This window comes from Muscardinus avellanarius (assembly GCF_963383645.1).
Source record: "Muscardinus avellanarius genome assembly, chromosome: 4".
Taxonomy (NCBI): Eukaryota; Metazoa; Chordata; class Mammalia; order Rodentia; family Gliridae; genus Muscardinus; species Muscardinus avellanarius.
In genome coordinates this window covers 39,172,931-39,189,591 of record NC_137789.1, presented here as the reverse complement: position 1 = coordinate 39,189,591, position 16,661 = coordinate 39,172,931, and the positions used below count along the sequence as shown (strand labels likewise).

The window sequence follows — 16,661 nt, the reverse complement described above, 5'->3', positions numbered from 1 at the left end:
TGACTTTGTAGCGGTGTGCTTCCTCCACCTGGTGACCACACTCTCAAACTGCAAGGCCTGCTCCTGAAGAAGTCAGGGAGCCTTCCTTTGGCTGAATGGAGAGCACCTCTCTTCTCTGGCGTATTTCGGTGTGTTTTTCATTAACACCTGGTGGACCCTGTTTGATGATGGATGTGGAATAAAGGTCAACAGGGGGAATGGCCTCACAGGTCTCCTCCTGGCTCCCTGGAGGCTTTCAAATGGGCATCAGCAGCGAGAAGCTGGGGCTGGCTGTCTCCAAAGGCAGAGTTTGGTTTTGCTTCTGTTGGTGAGATCTGAAAAGTCAAGGAAGACTTTGAAGTCAACACACTCCTTCCTCAGAAGTGCCAAGTACCCTAAAATCCCTGTGGTCGTAATCCCTTCTATTTCCTTTCTGAGAGTTCACTTGAACACACCCATTGTGAGGGGCAGGCTGTTAAATCATTAGCACTGTCCTGTGAATGACTGTCTTAGCTACTTTCCTCAGTAGGGACTCAGGGCTCCTAGAGAGTCTGGGGAGGGGGGCTAAGGAAAGGGCCCCAAGTGGGAGGAGAGGGCCTCTGATGTGATCTTTCTATTGTCTAGGGCCAGGAGGCTCAGGGAGGACCCCCTGGTAAGAGCTTTGCCCCCTGCAAGTTACCCTCCTTCACCGCAGCTGCAGGAGCTGGATAAGACCTCAGGGGCCAGATGACCTGAAGCAGCATGGGAAATGCTATGATGCTAGGAAAGAAAGACCCATAATCTGAATTCTGGCTTTTTCTTAAAAAAAAAAAAGTAAGGAGAGGAATAAGGATACAAGGGTGAGGAGGCAGCTCCGCCAGGCAGGGTGTGCCAACCCCAATCCCTCAAGCCCCGGAGGACCACTTACTTCAATTATGGTCCTGACTGAGGTTGGGACTCCACTTTCAAGTACTAATGAGAATATTAAAACAAGGATAAAAATAACGGAAATATTAGTAATAATCAATTTTTTTTGCAGTTCTGGAGATGGAACCAGGGGGCATTTTACCTTCGAGCTACACCCCCAGCCCTATTTTTCTTTAGTCTTTTTTGTGTGTGTGTGTGTGTGTGGTACTGGGTGTGGAACCCAGAGGCTTTCTACTTCCAGGCTATACTCCCAGACCTATTTTATATTTTATTTGGAAGCAGGGTCTCACTAAGTTGCTGAGAGCCTCACTAAGTAGCTGACACTGGCTTCGAACTGTGCAATCCTCCTGTCTCAGCCTCCCAAGCGCGGGGATTACAAGCGTGGGCCACCATGCCCAGCTTAGTCTTTTTATTTTTGAAACAGTGTCTCACTGAGTTGCAAAGGGCCTTGCTAGGTAGCTGAGGCTGTCTGCGAACCACATCCTCCGGTCTCCACCTCCCAAATGCTGGGATTATAAGAGTGCGCCACCACGCCTGGCTACTAATGATCAGGTATTTAAAGCTTCTACAAGGCAGATACCATGCCAGAAATATACCCACAGATTGTCTCTAATTCTCACAAAATAATGGTGTTTATAGCCCCATGTGATAGATAGGGAAATAAGCGACAGTGGGAGTTATATAATCACAGACTTCCTTTCAGATTTATGTGAGAGTTTTGCCATGGCTGAGTTTCTTGGGCATTTACTAACCTCAGTTGTTTTTGTTTTGTTTTGACACTGGGGATTGAACTCAGGGGCATTCTAGCCCCCCCCAAACACTTTTATTTTTAATTAAAAAAATTTTTTTTGGTGGTACTGGTGTTCCTGGAAGCCCTTCTACCTCCAGGCTACACTCCCAGACCTATTTTATACTTTTTTATATTTGGAAACAGGGTCTCTTAAGCCAGCATGGCTGGCTTCAAACCTGTGTGATCCTCCTGTCTCCGCCTCCCAAGTGCAGGGATTACAAGCGTGCACCACCACGCCTGGCTTAATTTTAAATTTTTAATTTTTTTGCGGGTCTGGGGATGGAACCCAGAGGCATTTGAGCTCCGAGCTACACCCCCTGCCCAATTTTTTCTTCTTTATTTTGAAACAGGGTCTCACTAAGTTGCAGAGAGCCTCACTAAGTAGCTGAGGCTGTCCACAAACCGCGATCCTCCAGTCTCAGCCTCCCGAATGCTGGGATTGCAAGCATGCGCCACCACGCCCGGCGTCCTTTTTATTTTTTATTTTGAAACAAGGTCGTGCTAAGTTGCTTAGGGTTTTGCTAAGTTGCTGAGCTAGTTACTCCTAGGATTACAAGTGTGTGCCACCATGCCCAGCTATCGCCCCCAGTTATTACCACGACCCCACTTATTACCATTGATCAAGCCTTTTTCTGTTCAATTATGCTTCTGCATGACAGCTCAATTTTTATCAAAGGTATACCAGTGGTTTCCTTGTTTCTCTGAGTCTTCATTTCCAGAGGTCTGTGTCACATAAAACTCTCAGTCATGAACTAAAATATGAAGAAATGATATTTCTTTTCTCCTCTATCCCCTTCCTTCCCAAATAATGGCATCAGTTTTGGTCAGATAGGTGTTCAGCACTGTACTGCACAGGGTCCAATCTGGAGACAGAAGTCACACAGTACAGAGTAAGTTTAGTATAGAGAATTACAATATGGGATTACTATAGTCACCCTATACGTATCTCAGGAGAAAGGAAACTCTAAAGAATCCCTTAGAGGGGTGCCAGGACACTCAGGAAGGAATGTGGCAGAGAGCTTTGCTGGGTTGCTCCAGGCCACAGCTGGGCCACCACCCCTGGAAAAGCAAGAAACACCACTCCTGGGTACAGAGAATCAGAAAACCAAGGCCAAGACTGTCTCTGGAGAGCTGGCGGCCAAGGCCGGGAAGCCAACCCCTGGAATCCATTCATGAGAGTGTTGCAAAAAATCAACAGGAAACTGTCCCGGGATGTTGCTGAAAACCCCTGGGGATCAATATCCTGCCTCTACATGTCCGCAAGGGCCGGCAACCAAAAAGCACTGGCAAAAAAAAGCAGCCAACACTGGAACCAGAAGAGAAGCCCCTCCTCCTGCAGTGTCCCTCCAGTGCCCTCTACTGGCAAAGATTTTTAACATCATGCCGCCTGCAAAGGGGAGCTATTCTAGGGACTCAGATCTGCTTTCACAGGCCAGGCCATGCCCAGAGAATTTGGAGCAAATTGAAGAGGCAGCATATTGATGCTTGGCACAAAAAGCTTGCCTTTGGCTGTTATAAATGTTATGCAGAGATGATTCGTGTATTATACTTCTCATCTCTACTTAACTACTTATCTTCTTTTGTAGTAATAATTGACCTTGTTCTTTTCGAGAACCCAGGGGCATTCTACCTCCAAGCTACACCCCTGCCCTATTTTGTATTCTTTATTTTGAAACCGGGTCTCGCTGAGTTGCGGAGGGCCTCACTAAGTAGCTGAGGCTGTCCATGAACCGCGATCCTCCAGGTCTCAGCCTCCCGAATGCTGGGATTACAAGCGTGCGCCACCATGCCTGGCTCTAGCCCTATTTTTTTTTAAATCTTTTTTCTGTGTGTGTGTGTTTGTGTGTAGTACTGGGGATGGAACCCAGGGGCATTCTACCTCCAAGCTACATCTCTAACCCTATTTGTTTTTAGTCTTTATTTTGAAACAGGTTCTCACTGAGTTGTAAAGGGCCTCATTAAGTAGCTGAGGGTGTCCACAAACCATGATCATCCTGTATTAGCCTCCCCGATGCTGGGATTACAAGCATGTGCCACCATGCCTGGCTCTTTTTTCTTCTTCTTCTTCTCCTCCTCCTCCTCCTTCTCCTCCTCCTCCTCCTCCTCCTCCTCCTCCTCCTCCTCCTCCTCCTCCTCCTCCTCCTCCTTCTTCTTCTTCTTCTTCTTCTTCTTCTTCTTCTTCTTCTTCTTCTTTTTGCAGTACTGTGGATGGGACTCAGAGGCATTCAACCTCAGAGCTACACCACCAGTCCTATTTTTTATTCTTCTTTGTGAAATAGGATCCCACTGAGTTGTGGAGGGTCTCACTAAGTAGCTGAGGCTGTCCACTGTAAGGTTTGTGAGTTCCACAGACACACGAGATCATCCATGCAGGTGTCATAAGTCTTTATTAGTCCACTTGTCCCGGGCAGCTCCCTCCCCCACCCCCGTGTCGCGGGTGCGGGGTGGGGGTGGGGGAGATGTGTGGAAGAGAGCCTTCCATGAGTGTAGGAATTTCTCTGTCCCACAAGCTTCTTCTGATCCTGGATCGCGCCGTCCCCTTTTTATCAAAGGGGAGTGGCTTTCCGTGGGAACATACTGGGCCTCGCAGGGTAGGCGGGTCAGCCCCGCCCCTGCCCCGTATGGGGGGTCCAGAACCTAACATCCACGAACCATGATCCTCCTGTCTCAGACTCCCAAATGCTGGGATTACAAGTGTGTGTCACCATGTCCGGATCCAGCTCTATTTTTTATCTTTTATTTTGAAACAGGGTCTCACTAAGTTACAGAGGGCCTCACTAAGTAGCTGATGCCGGCCATGAACCTGTGATCCTCCTGTCTCAGTCTCCCAAGTACTGGGATTACAAGCAGAAGCCACCACGCCCAGCTGCTTTTCTCTTTTAATTACTAGTGTTATAGGTGAAAAGTGTTTCTCATAGAAACATATGTCATTTTCAATAACCTCTCAAATAATTCATATAATTCCAACAAAACGCAAACCTATAGGTAGGCTGGCTTCCACTGCTACCGAGAATCTTACATTTACAGCAACACAGTTCAGAGCTTTGAACAACTGACTCAGAAGCACGTTTTTTTGTTTTGTTTTTGTTTTTGTTTTGGTGGAACTGGGGTTCCTGGAAGCCCTTCCACCTCCGGGCTACACTCCCAGACCTATTTTTACATTTTTATTTGGAAACAGGGTCTCCTAAGCCAGCGCGCACGGCTGGCTTCGAACCTGCGCGATCCTCCTGTCTCCGCCTCCCAAGCGCGGGGATTACAAGCGTGCGCCACCACGCCCGGCTTAGAAGCACGTTTTTGAAGTCCAACACACCTGTGGTTTGGAAATCGCTTATCTGCAAGGTTTGACAGGGCTGGGAGTGTAGCTTGCTAGAAGTGCGCTTAGCGTACACAAAGCAGTGTGCTTAGCATGCAAAAGATTCGGGTTCAGTCCTCAGCACCGCCAAAGGGTTGATGTCACAAGCTACTCCTGCACGGAGCTGTAACGTCACACAATATCTACAACACACACATCATCGTATTAACTACAGCATTGTATTATCTACAACACACACATCGTTGTATTAACTCAACAAGTTAGTCTTGCATCTTGAAGTTATTCATATCACAATTATTTGTTTTGTTGCCCTGCACACTTTATAGTCTCTGGAAACCTGAGGCTGAGATACAAAAAAAAGAGCTATGAAAGACTTACTGGGTTCAATGGAAGTTTTAATCCAATTGAATTATTTAATCATTAAAGATCATCTTAAACCTATGTTTGTTGTTCTGTTATTATACACTCTACTTTATGTTATTTTATCATTATCCATGCGTTATATACCAGTATCTCATAGAGATATTAATTATTGAGTTTGAGTCTCAACATTTAGAACTTGGCTTTCTGTGGTTTAGAGACTATCCTGACGCTTCATTTCTTTTGAGAATCAAGTAACTTTAGGATTCAAAGAACATGAAAGTCATAAATACACATTCAAATAAGCTGATTGTAAATTGCTTTACAAGGAAAGATGCTCAAGTCTGAAATATTAAAGAAACTTGCTGTTTCCTTAAAAAAAGGGAAAAAAAAGTTGGCTTTGGTTGTTGGTTTCTACTGAATGAATGGATTTTCCAGATAGCCAAAAAATAGTTTTCTACAACTTTTATAGAAAGGGAAAAAATAAAATAGGTTGCTGCAGGCCAATACTAAGATGATGGTAAATCCAGGATTCCAGCCTTTGGTGAAAGGCCGCAGTGCTTAGATACCACTTAAAGTTGTATTTAAAGAAAAATAATGTGGTAACTAGAGTACTTTATATGAATACAAAAGGAGTCAGAACTTAACCCCAAATTAGATGCCAGAGTGATTAAAACTTGTATGTAAACTAAAAAATATATTTAAAAAGTAAAAAAAAAGTGTATGTGTATGCTTATGAATCTTGGATTAAGGAAGCCTTGCTAAGCTAAATCAATCTCTCTCTCTCTCTCTCTCTCTCTCTCTCTCTCTCTCTCTCTCTCTCTCTCCCTCTCCCTCTCCCTCTCCCTCTCCCTCTCCCTCTCCCTCTCTCCCTCTCTCCCTCTCTCCCTCTCTCTCTTTTCCTTCTTTTTTGGAACTGGGGATTAAACCTAGGGACATTCTACCTCTGACCTACATCCTCAGCCCTTTTTATTTTGAAACAGGTTCTCATTAAGTTACTAAGAGTCCTGCTAAGGTGTTGAGGCTGACCTCAAACTTGGGATAGGTCCTTCTAACTCAGCCTCCCATGCACTGGGATTACAGTGTGAGCCACCACACCCAGACTGAACATATCTTTGATGTGAAAATGTATCAAGAAAAAGATTGACACACTGGAGAAAAGGAACAGAGATGGTTATGTATAAAGATGTTCCGTTCAGTATTATGTATAATCAAAAACATACATATCCTTAAATATAAAAGGGTAAACAGGCATGGCTTACCATAGACTACTATATTGCCATTGTAAATGTTGCTTTAAGAAATTTTTGGAAGGAGTCTTCAGGGACTATCACGCCAAACAAGTGCCTGCTCTCTTGGACCTGGGATTCTACTAGAAAGACAGACAATAAGCAAACAGACAGTCAGACAGTTCCCGCCCGTGGTGCATGCACACGGGTATGGATGGGTAGTGTGGTAGAGGATCGCAAGTGTCTGAGGGCTGTTTAGAAGGGGATACAGAGAAAGCCGGTCCAGAAGGGGCATTCAAAGGGAATGTGAACTGTGGAAGGGGGCTAGAAAATCCACAGCCAGGGACAAATATTTCAGATAGAGGAGACAGTAATTTCCAAGCTGCTGTGTGTGGAGTGGAATGAAGGCATGCAGTTGGCACAGGGAACCAAGGAGTCGTAGAGGACAGCAGGGCCGACTCCAAGGCCTCCAGGGTTCTGGGTGGAGTTTGGACTGTGTTCTCAGAATGGAAAACTCCAGAGTGGATGGAGAAGAGCCTGCCTTAGTGTAGGAACCACTGAAGGCCTCATGGACAAGGTGTCTTAACGGGTTTACTATTTTAAACCATGTTAGCCTGGCGTGGTGGTGCACGTTTGTAATCCCAGCATTTGGGAGGCTGAGACAGGAGGATTGAAGGTTCGTGGACAGCCTCAGCTACTTAGTGAGGCCCTTTACAACTCAGTGAGACCGTGTTTCAAGATAAAGAATAAAAAAATGGGGCTAGGGGTGTAGCTTAGAGGTAGAATGCCCCTCGGTTTAGTCCCTAGTACTGCAAAATAAATAAGTAAATAAATATAAAGAAAGAAAAAATAAACAATGTTAAATAAGGCTGGCACAGAATGACATCAACTACACTATTTCTATTACAGCAACAAATGGGTAGGAAACCAAGTTTGTGAGTGAATCATGAAACTATGACAATGATTATTTCTTCCAGGTGGTGGGATTATGCTTTTCTGTATCTCATCACACAAAATCTAGAGGTAATTTCAGAATCTGGATTTGTATCAAGCATGGTACTTATTTGTAGGTGGCAGAGTCCCCTCTTTCTACTTCAAGTCCCGGGTAACTTTTTTTCTTGGGTGTTAGGACCGAACTTGCAGGGCTGTAGGGGAGCATGGCTGCCTCATAGCTAATAAGAGCCTGGCTTGGCCCTTTCCCTAAGCCCATCCCAGGCTGCCCCTTTGCCCCAGGGACCACTCGTCACCATGCCTCTGCACATGCTGTTTCCATGTGCCAGGTGCCCGGCCAAGCTCCGCTGGGCTTCAAGGTGGATCAGACGTGGAGCTTCTGTGGAAGCCTTGTCCAGCTGGGAAGATGAGACGGGCCTAACCATCTGCGGAACAGAGTCACATGGTCACAGGCACAGGGAGGACACGGTGCCACGCACACCCACCTGCTCCTGCAGGTATCAGGCGGCTTCTGAAGGAGGGGGCCCAGGCCTGGGTGTGACCCCAGGAAAGAAAGAGCAGGACTCTGGGCAGAGGGAGGCCGGAGAGACGGGAGTACAAGGGACGGGGCTGGGTTAGAACGGCTCTCTTGCTTCCACGCTCTCCCTGGTGCATTGGCTTGGGGTCTCCAAATGGAAACCTCCCACAGCTGGCGAATGAGCCTCCTCCAGGTCTTCCCTTGGGCCTTCCCTCCCACGCCCTCCCCACCTCTCCTGGGTCACCTGTGGGTCCTCTATGTCCTGCTCCTCCCAGACTTCTCTGCCTGGATGTCATGAGTTCCCAGAGTCAGCGTGTCCCAAATGGATTCAGGCCCAGCACTGACTCCTCCCCCTGTTCTTTTTATCTTCTGCCCTTGCCTCCGGCCCCAGCCCCCACTTCCTGATCCCACCTTCAAGGGGCTCCCAAATGTCCCCCCTTCCTTTGACTGCAAGCCCACCTCCTCCTCTTTACAAAGTCCCTGAAAGGTGGGTACATGGGGATACTGAGGCAATTCAGGTGGGAAGGCAAGGAGCTGTATCCTGGTGGAGAACAGGCACCCCAGCAAGAGGGCCATGAGGATGGGCCTGGTGGCGCACGCCTGTAATCCCAGTGCTTGGGAGGCTGAGACAGGAGGTTCCATGCCAGCTTCACTACTTAGCAAGGCCCTCAGCAACTTAGTGAGATCCTGGCTGGGGTATAGGTCAGAGGTAGAACACCCCTGGGTTCAATCTCCAGTACCAAAAGGACCATGAGAGGGTAAGGCAGGCAACTGTGGTCTCTGTCCCCACCAGGGTTGAGGAATCAGACTGGCCCTCTTGGCTCCGGCTTCAGGAAGGTCCTGACAGCCTGTGAGAGCCTTCCAAGGGCAGCCACCCTGCCATTCTTACCAGAAAAACCATAGTTGGCCACAGTGTTTGGGAGGTGGAGACTGGAGGATGGTGGTTTTTAGACAGCCTCAGCTACTTAGCGAGGCCCTTCACAACTCAGTGAGACCCTGTTTCAAAAATTAAAAAGATTAAGCCGGGCGTGGTGGTGCACGCTTGTAATCCCTGTGCTTGGGAGGCTGACACAGGAGGATCGCACGGGTTGGAAGCCAGCCTTAGGAGATGCGCGCGGCATCTCCTTCTGGGGAACAGTATCAGGCATGGGTATTTTAGGATTTTTTGAAATTGGTCTTGTTACCAAAAAGGTACTTGAGACTTATGTTGTTAATGACCGAGCTAACAAAAAAATCTATAAAGACTCAGTCACAATCAAATCAAGCCTTAAAGGCAACTGATCCTGCCCAGGCTTTTCCAAGCAGATATTAACAGTAAACCTAAAACAGAGCCAAGACAAGTTGTTCCCACTGTCATGAGTTCTGGGCGGCCAGCATATGTAATCAGAGGTAGGCTAGGGTAGAGTGGCTACTGACCCCCCCCCAGTAACCCTACCCCCTTGGTTGTACACTGGGTACGTGGATGGCAGCAGAATAGATGGGTACCAGGCACAGCCTTGGGACATGGGAAAGTATGAAACATTCCTCTCCTCAGTAGTGCCTATTGATTAAAAAAACAATGATGTACATCAATCAGACAATTTAATGCTTATTATAGGATATTATTATGAGATTGCATTAGTAGTTCATAATAAACTTCAGACCTTTTCCTTGGTTGCTTGTAAGAGGAAATGTTCCCTTAGGAAAAGAAACTGGCCATCTGCCACCTTGCCTTGATGTATTAGTTCTTTGTATATTTACCACTGTACTAATTCTGAGAAAATATTTTAAGAGTAGAATGTAGCCAAAAAAGAAAGTATAAAATGCTTGCCAAAACCAAAAGTAAGAGCAAAAATGTAGAATAAAGAGAGTGACTTCACCCTCCACTGCGTCTGTGTGCCGTTTCTCCACTGTACTTCACTGACTCCTCACCCCACCGCTTGAAGACCCCCGACTCCTGCTAGGGCTGGACCCCGGCAGACCCTGTTTCCAAATAAAATGTATTTTTAAAAAATAGGCCTGGGAGTATATCCCAGAGGTAGAAAGCCTCTGGGTTCCACCCCCAGTACCACCAAAAAATAAAAACTAAATTAAAAAATAAAATATAAAAAGATTTTTAAAAAACAGGGCTGGGGGTGTAGCTTGGAGGTAGAATACCCCTGGGTTCCATCCCCAGTACCGCAAAACCAAAACAAAACAAGACAAAAACCATAGTTGGGCAGGGTCCCTGAGGAAAGCTAGTCTCCTCTTGTCCTCCAACCTCCTGCCCTTCTCCTCTACCATGCCCACTCGTCCCAGCATCCACCCCCTGGACACCCTGGGGGCCAGTTCTAGGGTTAGCACTACAGGTGCAGCACCTCCCGGTGACCAAGGCCAGGTAGCCCGCCACACCCCACCTACAGTGGCTCACTAGCCCAGCACCGCTAGGAAGTGGCCCCTGACACAAGGCTTTCAAGGAGAAACTGAGACTTCCAAGGAACAAGGACCTTGCCCAAGTTCTCCTGGAGGGCTTAGCGCATACATCAGCCAGCCTCAAAGCCATGCCAGGTAGCAGTCCATCTCCCAGGGCTCGGGCCCATCCCAGGTAACCGGTGAGCATGGGCCTGGGGCGAGGCAGTGGCCAGGCAGGGGCAGAATTAATTCCCCACCGGCCGAACCTGCACTGGAGGGAGGTGTCGCTAGCCGTGAGGAAAGGGGAGGACCGTCCTGTTGGAGGACCGTCCCTTTGCCCAGGTCGGGAGATGGGTACAGCCTGGGAGGGTTGCTCCTCAGCGGGGGCAGCAGCTGGAGGCCCGGGTGAACCTGGAAGCCCCGCCCCTTGCGCGGAAGCCCCGCCCCTTCCTACCAGCCCTGGGTCACTTTGCCTTGTCTGTCTGTCTGTCTGTCTGTCTACCCGGCCCTGCCGCCCCCATATAATTCAGTGATCCCACTACTGTGTATATATTTCAAGGGAACTGAAATTGGTCTGTAGAAGGGACACCTGTGCCCCACGTTCATTACAGCATTCTTCACAACAGTCAAGATTAGGAATCAGGACTTCCGGGAAGATGGCGACCGAGAAAAGCGGGGCTTAAGAGCCCCGCTAACAACCAATCTCCATTGCCACAAAATCAGCACCTTTCATAGCCAGAAAACACCATCACCAGAGAAACAAAAAAATCACCAGTCTCCAGAGAGAAAGCGGACTGAGAACAGAGCTCAGAGCCACAGAGGAGATACACTGGCCTCACGCCCGAGGACGCGGCAGCAGTGCCATACTGCCGGTGGCAGCGGGGACTTCACCGGATGGCTACAGCAAGCCGAGGTGAGCCGCTGCGGAACAGCCAGGCGGGATCTTTCGGCGCAGGGAGCATCTAAAGCTCCCAGTGGCTGAGCTCAGCACACGCTGCAGGGACTCAGAGTGGAACTCAAAACCAGAGAAGAAAAAATACGCCAGCCTCATGGCCGAGGGCGTGGCAGCGGCGCCATATTGCCACCGGTGGCAGCAGCAGTGAATTCACTGAGTCCAGTACAGCTACATCTGCGTACTCAAGAACAGTGAGTCAAATTGCGGGCCACAGAGGAGAAATCTCAGTACTGTACTCCCTGGGACTTGACCCAGTGGGGGAGTGGCGGTGGCAGAAATATCACACCATAGGAGAACGTGCAACCTGGCACCCCCCCCCCCCATAGTCTAAAGCAGCCTCTATCGACTCCCTGGGTCGGAGAATCTGTGATACAACCCAGTAAAGGAGTAGTGGGGTCAGAGATACTACAGACTCGAGATCCAGAGCACCTTAAGCGAAGTCATAGTGACCCAAGGGAAGAACCCAGAGAAGGCACAAACTTCCGAAATCATGGGAAAGAGGAATAACACTGGAGCAATGAATGCCCACAACCCCACAACATCAGAACCCGATAAAACAGAAAATCAGATTTCTAGAAGATCAAATCAGGAAAATAACTGTAGAAATAATAGAGGTGCTTCGAAAAGAATTCAGAGAGAGCCAAAAAGAGATAAAGGATGCAATCAATAAAATAAAGGGCTCAATTCAAAGCACAAACAACTGATTAGACCACATGGAGAACGGAATCTCGCTCTTAGAAAATGAGCAATCCAAAAATGAACTCATAGTTTCTAATCTAGAAAAAAATATCCGACAGCAGGAATCTGACATTGAAGAAATATGGGCCCATTTTAAGAGAGCTAACCTAAGAATAATTGGAATAGAGGAGGGAAAAGAAAGTGAAACCAAAGGGATCAACAATCTCTTCAAGGAAGTAATAGAAGAAAATTTTCCAAACATAGAGCAAGAGGTCGATACACAGATCCAGGAAACTTATAGAACTCCCTTTAGACAGGATCAGAGAAGAGGATCCCCACGCCACATAATTGTCAAAATGACCAATGTGGAAGCCAAGCAGAGAATCTTAAAGGCAACAAAAACAAAGGGCCAAGTGACATTCAGAGGCAAACCAATTAGAATCACTCCAGACTTCCCAAACCAAGTCATGAGAGCCAGAAGGGCTTGGAGTAACATATTCCCAATTTTGAAAGAAAACAACTTCCAGCCAAAAATTTCCTACCCAGCAAAACTTTCTATCAAATTAGATGGAAAAATAAGAAGCTTCCATGACAAACAGAAACTGAAGGAATTTATGTCTTCAAAACCAGCGCTAGAGAAAATACTCAAAGAGATTAACTACAAAGAAGAAATAGGTAACACACACCAGAACCAGAGAAACAAGAGTTTCCATCCAACAGACAACTAAGATTGGTTATCTGTGGAGATTCACTATTTATGTTAGTCTTTTACCTATCTCTAAATTGTATTGTTTGCCTTTATTGTTGTTAATTTTTAGGATGTCTAGTTGGAATAATAATATACCTTCAGATATAGCATTTGGAAATATTTTATCCCATTCTATTAGTAACTTTTAACTCTGTTTACATTGTCTTTGGATATACATTTTTTTTTATTTTTTAGGGAGTTTGTATACTCTTCTGTTACCTGTGCCATAGAAATCATATCCAAGAAAACACTGCCAATTTCAATGTTGTGAGGTTTTATGACCCAGATTTTCTTCTAAAAGTTTATAGTCTTAAGATTTTTATTTAGGTCTTTTATCTATTTTGAGTTAATATTTGTATATGGGATTAGGTAAGGGTCCAATTTTATTCTTTTCCATGTAAGTATTATTTTTCAACAATATTTAGTTAAAAGATTATTATTTCCACCACCAAATGTTTGTGGAAACCTTGTCAAAAATAAATTGACAATATAGGGAAGAATTTAGCTCTAGGCTTTTATTTAACTCCAATGGTTTATATATCTGCCTTTAGAACAGTACTACACTGTTTCAATTATTGTAGCTTTATATGGTTTGAAATCAGAAAATATATATCTTCTAGCTTTGTTTTTTTCAAGATCGTTTTGGGTATCTAGAGTCCACATTCCATATTAGGATAGATTTTTTTTCTGAAAATAAATATATAAATATATGATAGTTTCACCTAAAAAATAGAAAAAAAAATTCTCTGGTAAGAAAGAAAGTAAAAAGAAATATTGAAATGTTATCTTTAAGTCATCAAAAGCTTGGTATCAGACAAATGAAACTGTTATGTGAAATTATCATTTTTAATTTTGGATAAATTTCTATAATACTAGATGTCAAACACTAAGCCAAGCATGGGAAGGAGGGATGGGGAGAGAATGGGGTGGGGATCGGGTGGGGGCTGACTGGGCGATGTGTGCATGTATGTCTACAAAAGTTTGTATTCCACTATGATGTATGAATACAGTGCACCAATAAAAAAAAGATACAGTGGCACACACACACACACACACACACACACACACAAAAAAAAAAAAAAAGATTAGGAATCAACCTAAATAACAGTGGATGAATAGATAAAGAAGTGTGTGTGTGTGTGTGCGTGCGCGCGCACACACACACACGGGCAGGCACAGCGTACATATACATATACGGACACAATAAAATACTATTCTGTCTTTATTTTTTGTCTCAAACAAATGGACTTTATTTTCAGACAACAGGTCCAAGCAGGTCAGCAAAAAGCCTTGCCTGCTAAACTGCAATGAACATGTCCGAGTGTTTCCTCCCCCGCAAGGACCCCCAGCTAGAAGACCCCGCCCTCCACCCCCTCAACTTGCCTCTGCTCAGAGAGGGACTGATGAGCCGGGCTTCCGAGAGGGAGCATTCAGAAGGTCTTGGAGAGAAGGGTGTGGAAGGGGCAGAATAAACAGAGCTTCCCCTGGAAGGAAGAAGGAAGACTTTTTCAAAACATATTAAGATCTGAGAATTAGACCCCTTCAGAGTCCTCAGAATAAACAAGAGGCCATTCTAGCTGCTTTGACGAAGGCATGGTGCCACAGGCCTCCAGGGAGGAAGAATAAATGTGAGGAACAAAAATACATAACCCAAAATACATAGAATCTGAACACAGCTTTGCTCTCCCTCCCATTAGCCAAACCAGACGTGGGTCCTACAGAAGGCCTCAGGCACGTCCCAGTCACCGCCAGAGAACACACCTCTGAACCATCTAGAGTCTCCCTCTCCTGTGGCTGTTCAAGACTAATATGATTTTTGTAAAACAAAAAATAACTACTTTTTTATGTTACTGGGGATGAAACCCAGGGGCATTCTAACTTCAAACTACACTCCCAACCCTATTTTTTTGTTGTTGTTGTTTGGAAACAGAGTCTCACTAAGTTGTAGACGCGATCCTCCTATCTCAGCCTCCCAAGTACTGGGATTACAAGCAGTGCACTACTAAACTATGTTTTTGTTGTTGTTGTTGTTGTTTGTTTTTGTGGTACTGGGGTGGGACCCAGGGGCTTTCTGCCTCCAGGCAATACTCCCAGACCTATTTTATATTTTATTTGGAAACAGGGCTTCACTAAGTAGCTGAAGCTGGCTTCGAACCCTGAGATCCTCCTGTCTCAGCCTCCCAAGCGTTGGGATTACAAGCGTGCGCCACCACGCCCAGCTAAGCTGTATGTTTTAATTCAGGAAATGAGCAGAAGTTCACAAGGAACCCAGAACAGGGGCTAGCAAGTTCACTCCAGTCAGCCACGCTTGGGATGGGAGTTCAGGCTCCGCGGAATCACTGTCCAGCGCTTCCTGAGATGCCCTTCCAGAGGAGGAATGGAAGGCAGCGGCTGCTGGCACTCATGACACCAAGGGGCAACTTCAAGCACTCAGACATCCCGTCTCAGACAGTCACTCTGCCAGACTCATACCATGTCGACCACGGCTTGTGATTCTAGGGCATATTCTGTATTGAAAGAATCCCCATGCTTTTAGTTTTTAAGACAAAAAGAATCAAAATCCTGGCTGATCACATGAAGGTGTACCTGGCTCATGCTGGGAATGGCATGATATCCCATCAGAAGCAGAGTTTGCTGGATCTGGTAAAATGAGCAATCAGCTTTTCCTGGATAGTATGCATATGTTTAAGGAGTTCAAAGTGATCCCTGGTCACAACTTTGAGACTGGAAAGGCAGGCCCATTGTAAGACCAGCCAGGGGTGACAGACTTTGTGGGTATTTATCCTTAATCATGACCACCTGCTCATCTTTGCACACCTGCATGTTGGAGTCCTGCTCAGAAATCTCCAGATCTTGACTCCAGTGGGCTCTGCTTTCTGGGCAGCCTCCTTTTCTGCAGACGCACTGTTGCCTGACCTCTCTCTTTCTCTCTCCCTCCCTGTGCGTTTCTAGGTCAGGGCTCTGCCTCTACCTCAAACTCTACACCAATGGGTAAGTTCATTCAGCATGTGGAGAACCTAGCCAGGCTGCAGCTTCATCTTTTGGTCCTTCCCACGTATGACTGAGTCAGTGCTGGGGGGCTTGACCCCTACCTGCTTGACCTTGACATATCCCACATTACACTTTGCTTTCAACTGGCTGGCGAGAGCATTTCTTATCAATGATCTTGATCTCTGGGCCACACCCAATCAAAGCTGCTTCCAAATGCTGACGCTGGATTCGCTGGTGATGGATGGAGATCCTGTCTCACCAACCACCATGCCTGCATCGTCGCTCAGCATTCATGTCGGGGCACGTGACTTCACCGCCATAGTCTCAATTTCCTCACCTGCAAATCTGCAATATCGAAAGTACTCCACAGGCTCCCATATATAAGTTTTCTTCCTTAATTCTTCATCCCCCTTGCAGGCGTTTCCCCAGCCTTCGAGTGCCCTTGGATTGTGCAGTTGCCTTTATCATTAGTTTTCACGTGTGGTTGGTTGACTCTTTGGCTCCCCACTAAAGTCTAAGTGATGTGAACTGGGTATTTTCATCTTTGTATAGTCGGCCTCTTTGGTGGTAGACCAGATGTTCGTTGTGTTACTCGGACTCACACTGCTCCAGCCAGACACATCATACTCTCAGGACCTGCCAAGTGGAGGAAAGGGCTCCAGAAGGTCCCATGAGCCTCAGGAACCCAGGCTTGTGCCCCCCCCCCAAAGCTCTCCAGTTTTTGAAAAGAAGAAAATCTTGTCATCTGTGACAACATGGTTGAGCCTGGAGGACATTATGCTAAGTGAAACAAGCCAGGCACAGAAAGACAAACACCACATGATCTTACATGTAGAACCTTAAACAGTCGAACTCATTGTATCAGAGAGTAGAC

At 46.3% G+C, this 16,661-nt stretch overlaps 1 pseudogene across 1 annotated transcript; it reads right to left on the bottom strand.

The window, feature by feature from the left end:
* Nucleotides 1-15,094: 15,094 nt before the first annotated feature.
* LOC308262283 (aprataxin-like) lies at nt 15,095-16,064 on the bottom strand (annotated as a pseudogene). The gene has a single exon. The product of its transcript is annotated as an aprataxin-like (transcript).
* Nucleotides 16,065-16,661: the final 597 nt, after the last annotated feature.